The sequence below is a fragment of the Scyliorhinus torazame genome, chromosome 17, assembly GCF_047496885.1.
Source record: "Scyliorhinus torazame isolate Kashiwa2021f chromosome 17, sScyTor2.1, whole genome shotgun sequence".
In the NCBI taxonomy this organism is placed as follows: Eukaryota; Metazoa; Chordata; class Chondrichthyes; order Carcharhiniformes; family Scyliorhinidae; genus Scyliorhinus; species Scyliorhinus torazame.
In genome coordinates this window covers 22,000,347-22,012,740 of record NC_092723.1, presented here as the reverse complement: position 1 = coordinate 22,012,740, position 12,394 = coordinate 22,000,347, and the positions used below count along the sequence as shown (strand labels likewise).

At 47.7% G+C, this 12,394-nt stretch overlaps 1 long non-coding RNA gene across 1 annotated transcript; it reads left to right on the top strand.

Moving 5' to 3' along the window:
• The first annotated feature begins 2,784 nt into the window (after positions 1-2,784).
• On the top strand, positions 2,785-10,580 carry LOC140393513 (uncharacterized). Its single transcript, XR_011935637.1, has 2 exons — positions 2,785-3,020; positions 10,108-10,580. It is a non-coding gene; the product is annotated as an uncharacterized lncRNA (long non-coding RNA).
• The last annotated feature ends 1,814 nt before the right edge of the window (positions 10,581-12,394 follow it).

Here is a 12,394-nt window from a genome sequence, read left to right as displayed (position 1 = left end):
GGCGGCCCCCATGGGGTCGCACGTGTCGGTTGGTGCTGAAGATGGCTGCCAATATGGCCTACCCCACAGGTCGCACGTGTTGGACTGAGGTGAAGATGACGGCCCCCACGAACTGCATGAGGCGGATGGCGCGTCTGAAGGGGCCGGTGCCGGCAGGCACGCAGCCACATTGTGGGGTCCGCGGGCCTGTGAGTCCGTGGGTCGGGCCTGGTACGCTTTCGACTTTGGGGCTTTGGATCGGCCCAGACAGACTCTGGCGAAATGTCCCTTTTTGCCGCAGTCGCTGCATGTCGCGGTGTGGGCTGGGCAATGCTGCCGGGGGTGTTGGCCCTGACCGCAGAAGTAGCAAGGCGGCCCCCCGGGCTGAACGGGCAGCCGCATGGCACAGGCCTGGGACGTAGTCGGGTCTGGTGAAGGCCGCGTCTGTGGTGCCCACGAGGGGTTCGCTGGGTCTGCCGGGATTGTGCTGAGGATCTGGTAGGCCACCTCTAACGAGGAGGCTAGCTTTATCATGTCCTGTAGGTCAGTGGCCCCGTTTTCCAACAGCCGCTGCTGGTTGTAGTTAGACCGGACCCCAGCCACGTAGGTGTCCCGGATCGTCAGCTTCATGTGCTCGTCGGCCTTCACATCCTTGCAGTTGCAGTTGCGGGCAAGTAGGGTCAGGTGCTCCAGGTACTCGTCCAGCGATTCCCCGCTGCGTTGTCGGCGGGTAGTGAGGAGGTGCCGCGCGAATACTTCATTCACAGGCTTCACGAACTGTCTTTTTAGAATCGCAACCGCCACATTGTATGTGGCTGCGTCCTGGATTGTACCCGAGATTCGGTGGCTCACCCGGGCGTGGAGGAGGCGCAGCTTGCGAGCGTCGGAGGGAAGCGTTGCAGAGGAGTCGAGGTAGGCCTCAAAACAGTGGAGCCAGTGGGAGAAGATTTCATTAGCTTCCACTGCTCATGCGTCGAGTTCCAATTTATCAGACTTCCATAGTGATGTCTTTGTGTAATAAATTGATGTACCATTAATCCACTGCTAGACGATGAGAGCGAGAGAACATAGTCTTTATTACACAAGAACTTGCCTGCCTGAGATCGCTGTAAGAACTGAGCGCCGCCCACAGGCGGCCGGTCTACATACCGTCCGGGGGGCGGAGCCAGAGGCAGAGCCCGGCAGGGTTCCAGTACACTACATGGAAGAGGGATCATATTACAGTACTCTACAGACAACCTATTCTGGTGAATACATTCACCACAGCCTGAAAGTTAGAGGTGCGGGACTTTACGACACCTGCCTCATTGTTGTTGGCGGTGGTGCTATCAGCTGGTTTATGGGAGGAGTTTGGAGGAGGATGGGGTGTCCATGGAGGGGGCTGAGGCAAAGTGGGAGGAAGAGTTGGAGGCGGCGCTAGAGGAGGGGTTGTGGTAGAGGTGCTGTGGAGGGTAAACGCCTCGACCTTGTGTGTGAGGCTGGGCTGATACAGCTGAAGGTGTCATACAAGGCACACCTTACAAAGTCTAGGATGAGCGAGCTGTTTGAAGGGGTGGAGAATGTCTGAGCAATGTGGGAGGGTCCCTGTGAACCATGTGCATATGTTTTGGGCATGCCCGAGATGGGAAAGGTTTTGGAGGATGGTATTCAGCATCATTTCGGGGATTGTACATGTGGAGGTGCAGCCCAGGCCTCTGGAAGCCATATTCGGGTGTCGGACCGGCCAGGGTTACAGGCAGATGTGGGGGCAGACGTTTTAGCCTTCGCCTCACTGATTGCTCGCAAGCGAGTCTTGTTGGGGTGGAGGTCAGCTTCTCCACCCTGTGCCTCGGAGTGGCCGAGTTTTGGGCCCTGGAAAAAGTGGCGGGTTCTAAAACAGTTGGGGTATGTTTATTTTGCATTTTGGGGAGTTGGTTACTGTTGACTGCTGAAGGAGGGGGTGGGGGAAGGGGTTGGGGGCCTAATGGGTTGAGGGGGTTTATGGGTTTGCTGTAAATTGTAAAATTGTTGAAAATTTCTGAAATAAAAATATTTTTCACAAAACAAAAGAGAAGGCATTCCAGAGCTTGAGGCTCTGGCAACTGAAGGAATGGTCGCTCACGGTGGAACGATGAAATTTGGGGGATTCGCAAAAGGCCAGAATTCGAGGAGTGTAGAGATCTGGGAGGGTTGGAAGAGAGGAGCCATGTATTAAAAATCAGTAATACTCACCTCACTGATTCATAACCTCCACGCATTCCAGCTATGCTGCTTTCTGGATCATTTGTTAAGCTTCAATGTGTCTTGTTGGTATCAGTGAATGGGTTCGGACTCACTTAATGCCTGTTGCTTAAATGTTTGACTCAGTCATGTGAATATGCTCACCCCCCCCACCTGCAAATATTGCCTCAAGTCACTTGTAAGGATCTGTTAATTTCTAATGGTCTAAACAGGGGATTCAGTGTCACTGTGTTCAATTTTCCTTGTCTCAACCAATATTTTAATGTGTAACAAAGTGTAATCTTGAAAGCAATCAGTGTTATAAACTCGCTGTCTTTAAACCTGTCAAAAAAAAACGTAACCCACTCACTGCTGCAACTTCCTCGGTCTAAAGACCTGTCAGGGTCAATGTTCAGCTCAGAAGGTTGAGAGGTGTTTGAATGGAGGTGTTGAAAGCCATTAAGAGTTTTGATGTAAGTAATGAGATGTGTTTCCAGTGAGGGGAGGGTCAGCGACCAGAGGGCTCAGATTTAAGGTCATTGGCAAAGGGATCAGAGGTGATATGAGGAGAATATTCTTTCCTGTAAGGAGTTGTTGTGACCTGGAAGGCACTGCCTGAAAGGGCGGTGGAAGCTGATTCATTCGGATCTTTCGAAAGAGCAATGGGATAAATAGTTGAAGATTAATTGTATAGGAACTGGAAGACTGGGACAAGTTGGACTGCTCCTGCAAGGAGTGCTAGCACGGGTTTGATGAGGTGAATGGCCATCTTTCTGTGCTGTATCATTCTATGATTTGCTGATCTACTGACATGTAGATGAAGCATTAAGTGTCGTAAGTCGGTGAGTGATGTAACTTTAGCTTCCCATCATCCTTTGAGTGCTGATTCTCGATCACTGATGCTTCCATTTTTCTCAGGTCTACCAGAGCTGTTGTGAAGGCCAGTATCTAGAAGAGCAGGTTACTAGTTGACATGGACATCTAGGGATTTGTAATAATTGATTGTCATAGTTTATTGAAGGGCTGGAACAGATTGTTCAAAGATCAACTCAGAGCCAACACTGCGAAGCGAGCTAAACTTCAACCTTTTACCTCTCGGGGCAAATTTGCATGAAGGAAGAAAAAGAAAGAATTACATTTATATTGCATCTTTCATGGCCTCAGGATATTACAAAGCACTTCACAGAGAATGAAGTGCTGGTGAAATATAGTCAATGTTGTTCAGCAGGAAACACAGCAGCCAATTTACCTGCAGCAAGCTCCCACAGACAGCAATGTGATAATAGCCAGGAAATCTGTTATTTTTACCAATGTTGCGATAGTGCGGCCCCTTTAAGGGGCGTGTCCTCACGATCCACGTGATTGGCTTGGGGCCTATCATGCGGGAGAGTGTCTGGCCAATGAGGAATCAGCGTGGATCCCATGGAGCCTGGTTCTGGTCAGAGTGTCAACACCTATATTATAGACTCAGTGCCTGGACATATGTTAACCTTGTTAGTTGCCCATAAACACTTTGCTCTTCATTATTACTGCCTATGTGGTATTGCCTCAAGCGACCACATTGGTGACAAGTATCAACCTGATTGATCACAGGCTGCAGCCATTGAATTCAAGGGGGAAGAAATGCCTTCAAGATGAACACAGCCGTAAAGCGTCGGCGATACTAGAGAACAGTGAGTAAAATGCCCATGATTGGGAAGTTAGACCCATTCAATCAGAGGGCCGAAAATTGGAGCCAAATATACTGAACGGCTCCATAACTGCTTCACGGCAAATTAAATAATGGGGGAGGATAACTAGAAAGTTATCCTTCAGCTACCCCCGGAAGCTCCTGACACAAAGTAATTTGACCAGTTGATGAAGCTGGTTCGGGAGCATTTCAACCCTGGACTCTCGATCATACTACAGCAATACAAGTTCAAAATGGCTATCAGGGACTCAGGAGGGACGATTCACGCTTTTGTTGCCAGACTCAGGTAAATGGCCGAGCACTGTGAGCTCGGTGTAGCACTGGGTGACATGCTGCGTGATCGTTTAGTATGCGGTATTAACAACATAAGTGTGCAAAATAAACTTCTGGCTGAAATGAAAATGACGCGAGACAGAGCGATTGAGATTGCCCCGGTGACCGAGTGCACTGAGAGGGGCATATCAGAGCTTCAAAGCGTGCAAGAGGTGAACCAATTGTGGGGTGGTACGGTCGCAAGGCGGCAACCAGACGGGCACAGAGGAAGCTCAGCCACGGTCCCAGGAACAAGATCGTAGTCAATGGCCAGGAAAAAGATTGGACCATCAACCCAGGAGTCAGGAGGAATGTAATGGTGCAGGTGTGATCACCCCTAGGAGTCCTGCCGCTGCAGAGAGTTTATTTATTTTTGGTGCAATAGAAAAGGCCATATCCAGGCACCTTGCTGTGCCAGGCGGAGTGCGCCAATTCAAAAAGAAAAGCAACAAACCATAGCACCAGTGAACAAAGTGGAGAAGAATTCAGGTGAAGAGCCTGAAAGGTACAGATTAAACATGGTGCGAGGGAGCAAAACAGCCCCAATTGAGATAGTCCTCGTAGTAAATGGAAGACCATTAAAGATGGAAGGTGACACTGGGGCACCGGCCACAGTTGTGGGTGAATAAAGGTTCAAATAACTTTGAGGAGGTGTTCAGTCTTTGGACTTGAGTGAGACAATAGCCATGTTGGTGGCATAAACGGGGTAAACCCTAAATGTTTTGGGAACAACAGTGACTCCAGAGTCATATCAGCAACAAGATGCCCAGTTACCTATGATCATTGCTGAGGGACATCGACTGAGCCTGATGGGGCAGGAATGGTCTCGCCAAAGCAAGTTTTTTGGAGCACGGCTGGTCCCCTGCGCCCTGCACCAAAAAGTGGAAGCCGAACTTGAATGCCTAGAAGAATTGGAAATCATTATACCTATGCCGTTTACAGAATGGGCAGCCCCTGTCGATTGTCGGAAAAACTCATCTGGTTCACTAATGTCCTTTAGGGAAGGAAATTTGCTGTCCTTACCTGGTCTGGCTGACATGTGACTCCAGACCCACAGCAATGTGGTTGAATCTTAACTGCCCCCTCAAGGGCAATTAGGGATGGGCAATAAAGAGGGCAGCACGGTGGCGCAGTGGTTAGCACTGCTGCCTCACGATGCCGAGGTCCCAGGTTTGATCCCGGCTCTGGGTCACTGTCCGTGCGGCGTTTGCACATTCTCCCCGTGTTTGCGTGGGTTTCGCCCCCACACCCCAAAGATGTGGAGGGGAGGTGGATTGGTCACGCTAAATTGCCCCTTAATTGGAAAACAAAATAATTGGGTACTCTAAATTTATTTTTAAAAAGGGTGAGGCAATAAATGCTGGCACAGCCTGTGTCACCACATCCCATGAACGAATAAAAACAAGAGTAGGGTTGCCAAGTAGGATTAAATTAATTCCAGGAAATGTCATCATATGACTTGCTCCAGCACGCCAGCCATTAGTCGGCTAATACACCGATTCTTTTGACAGACGTACTGTCTTCCTACACCAATTGGAAAGCAAAAAGGCTCATGGCCTAATTTTCCAACAGCCAAACAGCCTTTACTCCCCCCAATTTTCAACAGTTTTATATCCGGTAAAGTGAAATGTTCAAAGGAAATTGGAAAAAAATAGTTTTGAATGACCTGATCTTTCTCCAGGATTGCACCCAGCAGTGTCCTGGAGATTGATTTTCAATTCCTGGAGACTCTCGAGCTAACCCGGAAGAGTTGGCAACCCTAAGAGAGATGGCAGACTTGGCAACGTGAGAGGTATGTTGCCAAGGGTCGTCTACCTCCACATAGCTGGGAGTTCAGAGAGAGACCCAAAATGAATCGGTCTTGCCTCTTCCAGATGCTGGCTGACCTGTTATGCACCTTGTAGGAGCTCGCCCCTTTTTAGTGGGTGTGCATCGGAAGGGTCATGTGACCCAATCGGCCAATGGAGAACAAGCATGGGATCCCTTGGCAGAACGTGGGCTTTGCAGCCAGTTGTGATCTTCGTGCTGAGAGTGACGATATCGTTGATCGTGCTCTGTATATGAACCCTTCTTTGTTCGTTGGCCATCTGGTGGTCACCAATTATTGCATTTACTACATTGGCAATAAGGAAAAACAACAGCAACTCAAATTGCACCGGAGAAAAGAGTTTGGAAGGCAAGTCCGACTGTAAGATGCAAGTCCAATCGGGTCCAGCCTGAAAAAGGAGCAAAGCAGTCGTGCCCCTCTTCGGAAAATTAGAAGCATTTGACGCTGCTACAGAGCAATGGGTACAGTATGAGAAGCATTTGAATATTTTTTTCCGGGCTATGAAATAGTGGGGGAGGCTAGGAGGAAAGTCATGCAACTTGATCCGGAGTTTAACATCCCCAGATGCTTCCGACAAAAAACATTTGCAGAGTTCATTGAGCTAGCAAAAAGGCATTACCACCCAAAGTCCTCAATATTACAACAGTACAAATGTAACTTCACCGGGAGAAGTCCGGGGGAGACCATCGCTGTCTTTGATTTGATTTGATTTGATTTGATTTATTATTGTCACATGTATTAGTATACAGTGAAACGTATTGTTTCTTGCCTGCTGTACAAACAATGCATACCGTACATAGGGAAGGAAGGAGAGATTGCAGAACATAATGTCATAGTTATAGCAAGGTGTAGAGAAAAGATCAACTCAATACGAGGTAGGTCCATTCAAAAGTCTGATGGCAGTAGGGAAGAAGCTGTTCTTGAGTCGGTTGGTATGTGACTTCAAACTTTGGTATCTTTTTCCTGACAGAAGATGGTGGAAGAGAGTATGTCCGGGGTGCGTGGGGTCCTTAATTATGCTGGCTGCCTTTCCGAGGCAGCGGGAATTATAGATAGAGTCAATGGATGGGAGTCTGGTTTGCGTGATGGATTGGGCTACATTCACAACCTTTTGTAATTTGCTGCGGTCTTGGGCAGAGCAGGATCCATACCAAGCTGTGATACAACCAGAAAGAATGCTTTCTATGGTGCATCTGTAGAAGTTGGTGAGAGTCGTAGCTGGCATGCCAAATTTCCTTAGTCTTCTGAGAAAGTAGAGTCGTTGATGGGCTTTCTTAACTATAGTGTCGGCATGGGGGGACCAGGACAGGCTGTTGGTGATCTGGACACCTAAAAACTTGAAGCTCTCGACCCTTTCTACTTCATTCCCATTGCTGTAGACAGGGGCATGTTCTCCACCACTCTTCCTGAAGTCAATGACAATCTCCTTCATTTTGTTGACATTGAGGGAGAGATTATTGTCGTTGCACCAGTTCACCAGATTTTGCCATTTTAACACTTAGCTTTGTAGCAAAGCTAAGACAAGTCGCGGAGCATTGTGGTTCTGGACCAGCATTGAATGACATGTTAAGGGTTCGATTGGTATGTGATGCAAATCATGCAGCTGTACAAAAAAAAATATTTGCTGAATCAGAGTTAACCTTTAAGAAACCAAAGAGAAAATGCTGGAAAATCTCAGCAGGTCTGGCAGCATTTATAGGGAGAGAAACGAGCTAATGTTTTGGGTCCAGATGAACCTTTGTCAAAGCTAAAAGACATAGAAAGTGGGAAATATACTGTGGAGTGAGCGAATAAAAGATGAGTCATAGCCACAGAAACCAAGGGAACAGAGTGCTAATAGCTACAGAAACCAAGGGGAAGAGTGCTAATGGCAGTCCCCAGAGAGAACAAAAGGTGTGAAAGGCCAAACAGCAGTGAAACTAACATCAGAGGGTAATCTGTGACAGATGTAGATGTGGGAGGGAGGGGGAGGGGGAAGCAAAGGGGAGAAAAGGTAAGGCATTCACTGCTCCCAATGTGGTCTCCTCTATATCGGAGAGACCAAACGCAGACTGGGTGATCGCTTTGCTGAGCACCTTCGGTCTATGCGCATTCAGGACCCTGACCTTCCCGTTGCTTGCCATTTTAACACAAGACCCTGCTCCCATGCCCACATGTCTGTCCTTGGCCTGCTGCAATGTTTCCAGTCTAGCTCAACGCAAACTGAAGACACAACATCTCATCTTCCTATTAGGTATGCTACAGCCTTCCGGTCTCGACATCGAATTCAACAACTTCAGATGATCAGCTCTACCCCACCTCAACCCCTTTGTTTTCATTCCATTTCATTTTAACTGTCTTTTACCATTTCTTTCTCTCTTGTCTTTCTTTATATATATTTACCACCCCTCCCCTATCTTATCCCCCTTTCCTTACCTTTTCTCTCCTTTGCTTCCCACTTCCCCGAAAGCTAGTGATTCGAAACAAACCTGTTGGACTTTAATCTGGTGTTGTAAAACTTCTTACAGAAACATGTAGATTCAGAGAAGCAGAGTGCTTCACGTGTGGAATTAAAGGACATCTGAGGCATAGGCTCCAAAACAAGCAGGGCCTGCCCAGTACCAGCAGAGTGAATAATCCAGCCCCAGCGCACAGTCTGGAGGATTGCCCAGCCGAGGAACGGAATGTTTGGTCCCTGAACAATGTGAGAGTGGGAAAGGTAGCCCCCATCACAGTGCTGTTGCTAGTTAACGGCCAGCCACTGAAGATGGAAGTGGATATGAGGGCATCAGCTAGTGTAGTGAGAGAACAGACGTACCGGTTTCTCCAAGAAGGAGTTCAACCCCTGGGGGGTCATCAACCATGGATGGCAGAATGGGAAAACCTCGGAGAAAATGAAGCCCAATCAGCTCAGGAAAGATGAGCTTAGTTACGAGGATGGTGTCATCCTTTGCGAAATGACAGCGGGGGTCCCCATACCAGGAGGAGAATCACTGCTTGATGAATTACATGGCGCCCATTCGGTTGTCTCCAAGACTAAAATGCTGATGAGACACCACGTGTGCTGGCTTTGAATCGATGCGGATATAGAAAGGTTTGTGAAACAATGTGACCCATGCCAGTTACAGCAGACGTTCCCTGCTGCAGTTCCACTGCCGCCCTGGGAATGGCCGGATTGAACATGGGTGAGAATTCATGTCGATTACGTTGGCCCATTTATGGGCGCTCTGTTCCTTTTGCTTGTGGACACCCATTCAAAATGGATGGAGGTATTTGAAACGAAGTCAATGGCTTCATACGCAGTTAAGAAACCGTGCCGCTGTTTCATCAACCACAGTGTGCCAGAAGTACTTCTTTCAGATATTAGGACTGCGTTCACAAGTGCGGAGTTCCAGCAGTTCATTAACGTTTAACGGAATAAAACATATTCGCACCGCATCATATCACCCCTCGTCGAATGGGTTGGCTGAATGTGCAGTACAGTTGTTCAAGGCTGGTCTCAAGACACAATCACCTGATTTAGTAGGAACCAAGTTAGTGTGGTTCCTGTTAGCCTCCAGAACCACCCCACATACTGCTACAGGCATAGCCCCAGCTGAGTTGCTGATTCTTGAGAAGTAGGTTCAGCCTGGTGGTTCCAAATTTGGAGAGAAGGGTGGGGCCAAGGAAGAGCTGTCAGAAAAGGAACCATGATTCGGCAAATGTGGAAAGAGCATTTGAGGTAGACGACCCAGTTTTTGCAAAGACTTTTCGGAAGTGGACCAAGTTGGTTCCTGGGAGTCGCGGTGGCCAGAATGGGGTCACTGCCCTATGAAGTGAGAGTGCAGGACAAGTTTTTGAAGAAACACATCGATCATTTGCAGAGATGGGAGCTGTCCCAGTGGCACTCAAGCCGTGTTGTTGGGTGTCCAACGAGTGAAGCAGTTGATCATGGGGCTGTTTAGCACAGGGCTAAATCGCTGGCTTTGAAAGCAGACCAAGGCAGGCCAGCAGCACGGTTCGATTCCCGTAACAGCGTCCCCGAACAGGCGCCGGAATGTGGCGACTAGGGGTTTTTCACAGTAACTTCATTTGAAGCCTACTTGTGACAATAACCGATTTTCATTTCATTTCATTTCAGCGGCACGCCAAAGTGTTGCTCCCAGTAGGACTGAGGAAAGAGTGGAAAGTGATGTACTGCAGCCCAGAGAGAGTCCCAGTGAAGCAGGTCCAACTGAAGCTACCTCTACACTGGAAACACAACCAACTGAACTTTGTCGTTCTCCGAGAAAGAGAAGGTCCCCCGACAGACTGGGTTTCTGATAAACTTGTTAAAAATTATTCATTATGGTTAATGCTTTGAAAGTTGTATAAGTTACCAGTGTACTATGTAATAAAGGACTTCAAGGGGGAGGGATGAAGTAGCTCGCCCCTTTAAGGGGACGTGCGTTGGAAGGGTCATGTGACTCGATCAGCCAATGGGGAATGATCGCGGAGAACTCGGTGCGGGCTTTACAGCCAAATCGTGATCGTAGTAGTGGGAATGAAGACATCATTGATTGTGCTCTGTATATAGTCCATTCGTTAATAAACCCTTTGTGGTTCGTTAGACAACCGGTGGTCACCAACTATTGCATTTACTACAAAGTTCCAGCAATTTTTGTTTTAATTTGAATTTTCCAGGATTCATTGGTTACTTGCAAATGTTCAATGAGGTATTAGGCCTCAAAGAAGATTCAGCCAGGGCACCATCAGCCTCAGTTTATTGTTCCCCAGGGAGGGTGGTGGGATGCTTAGCGATGGGACAGCAGGATATTGGGCTTTAGAAGAGTCAGATTACAATGGAATAAAGGGATGATGGGATATTGGGAGTTATAGTGGTTGCAATAGGTGGTCTTGTGGCGTAATGGATAGCATCCCTTCCTCTGAAATAGAAGCTTTGGGTTCAAATCGCACACCAGGACTCGATGACCAAGGAATATGCGTTCATAATGTGGTCAAACAGCTTGAGTATCAGCCTGTAAATCCCCCCAACACACTCCAATAGCAGATGGTAAGAGTGGGAGAGATGCCTGTGATGTTCTCTGTTTTCTTGGTAAGGATGGCTTTGATGTGTACATAGAACATAGAACACAGAATTGTACAACACAGTACAGGCCCTTCAGCCCACGATGTTGTGCCGAACTAGTCTGAAACTAAGATCAAATCAACCTACTCCCAATCATTCTAGTGCACCCCACATGCCTATCCAATAACCGCTTGAAAGTTCCTAAAGTGTCCGACTCCACTACCATAGCTGGGAGTGCGTTCCACACCCCAACCACTCTCTGAGTAAAGAACCTACCTCTGACATCCCTCCTATATCTTCCACCATGAACCTTATAGTTATGCCCCCTTGTAACAGCTACATCCACCCGAGGAAAAATGTCACTGAATGTCCTCTCTATCTATCCCTCTCATCATATTATACACCTCAATTAAGTCACCTCTCATCCTCCTTCGCTCCAATGAGAAAAGCCCGAGCTCCCTCAACCTTTCCTCATAAGACCTACCCTCCAATCCAGGCAGCATCCTGGTAAATCTCCTTTGCACCCTTTCCAATGCTTCCACATCCTTCCTATAATGAGGTGACCAGAGCTGCACACAATACTCCAAATGTGGTCTAACCAAGGTTTTGTACATTTGCGGCATAGCCTCACAGCTCTTAAACTCAATCCCCCTGTTAATAAATGCTAACACACTATAGGCTTTCTTCACGGCTCTATCCACTTGGGTGGCAACTTTCAGAGATCTATGGACATGAATTCCGAGATCTCTCTGCTCCTCCACATTCTTCAGAGCCCTGCCATTAACCCTGTAATCCGCATTCAAATTTGTCCTACCAAAATGAATCACCTCACATTTATCAGGGTTAAACTCCATCTGCCACTTTTCAGCCCAGCTCTGCATCCTATCAATGTCTCCTTGCAGCTTACAACAGCCCTCCACATTATCCACTACTCCACCAACCTTGGTGTCATCAGCAAATTTACTAACCCAACCTTCAACTCCATCATCCAAGTCATTGATAAAAATCACAAATAGCAGAGGACCCAGCACTGATCCCTGTGGTACACCGCTGGTGACTGGGCTCCAGGATGAAAATTTACCATCTACCACCATCCTCTGTCTTCTATGTGATAGCCAGTTACTGATCCAATCGGCCAAATTTCCCTCTATGCCATGCCTCCTTACTTTCTGCATGAGCCAACCATGGGGCACCTTATCAAACGCCTTACTAAAATCCATGTATACGACATCAACTGCTCTACCTTCATCTATGTACTTAGTTACCTCCTCAAAGAATACAGTCAAACTTGTGAGGCAAGACTTACCCCTCGCAAATCCGTACTGACTATCCTGGATTAATCTGTATCTTTCCAAATAAT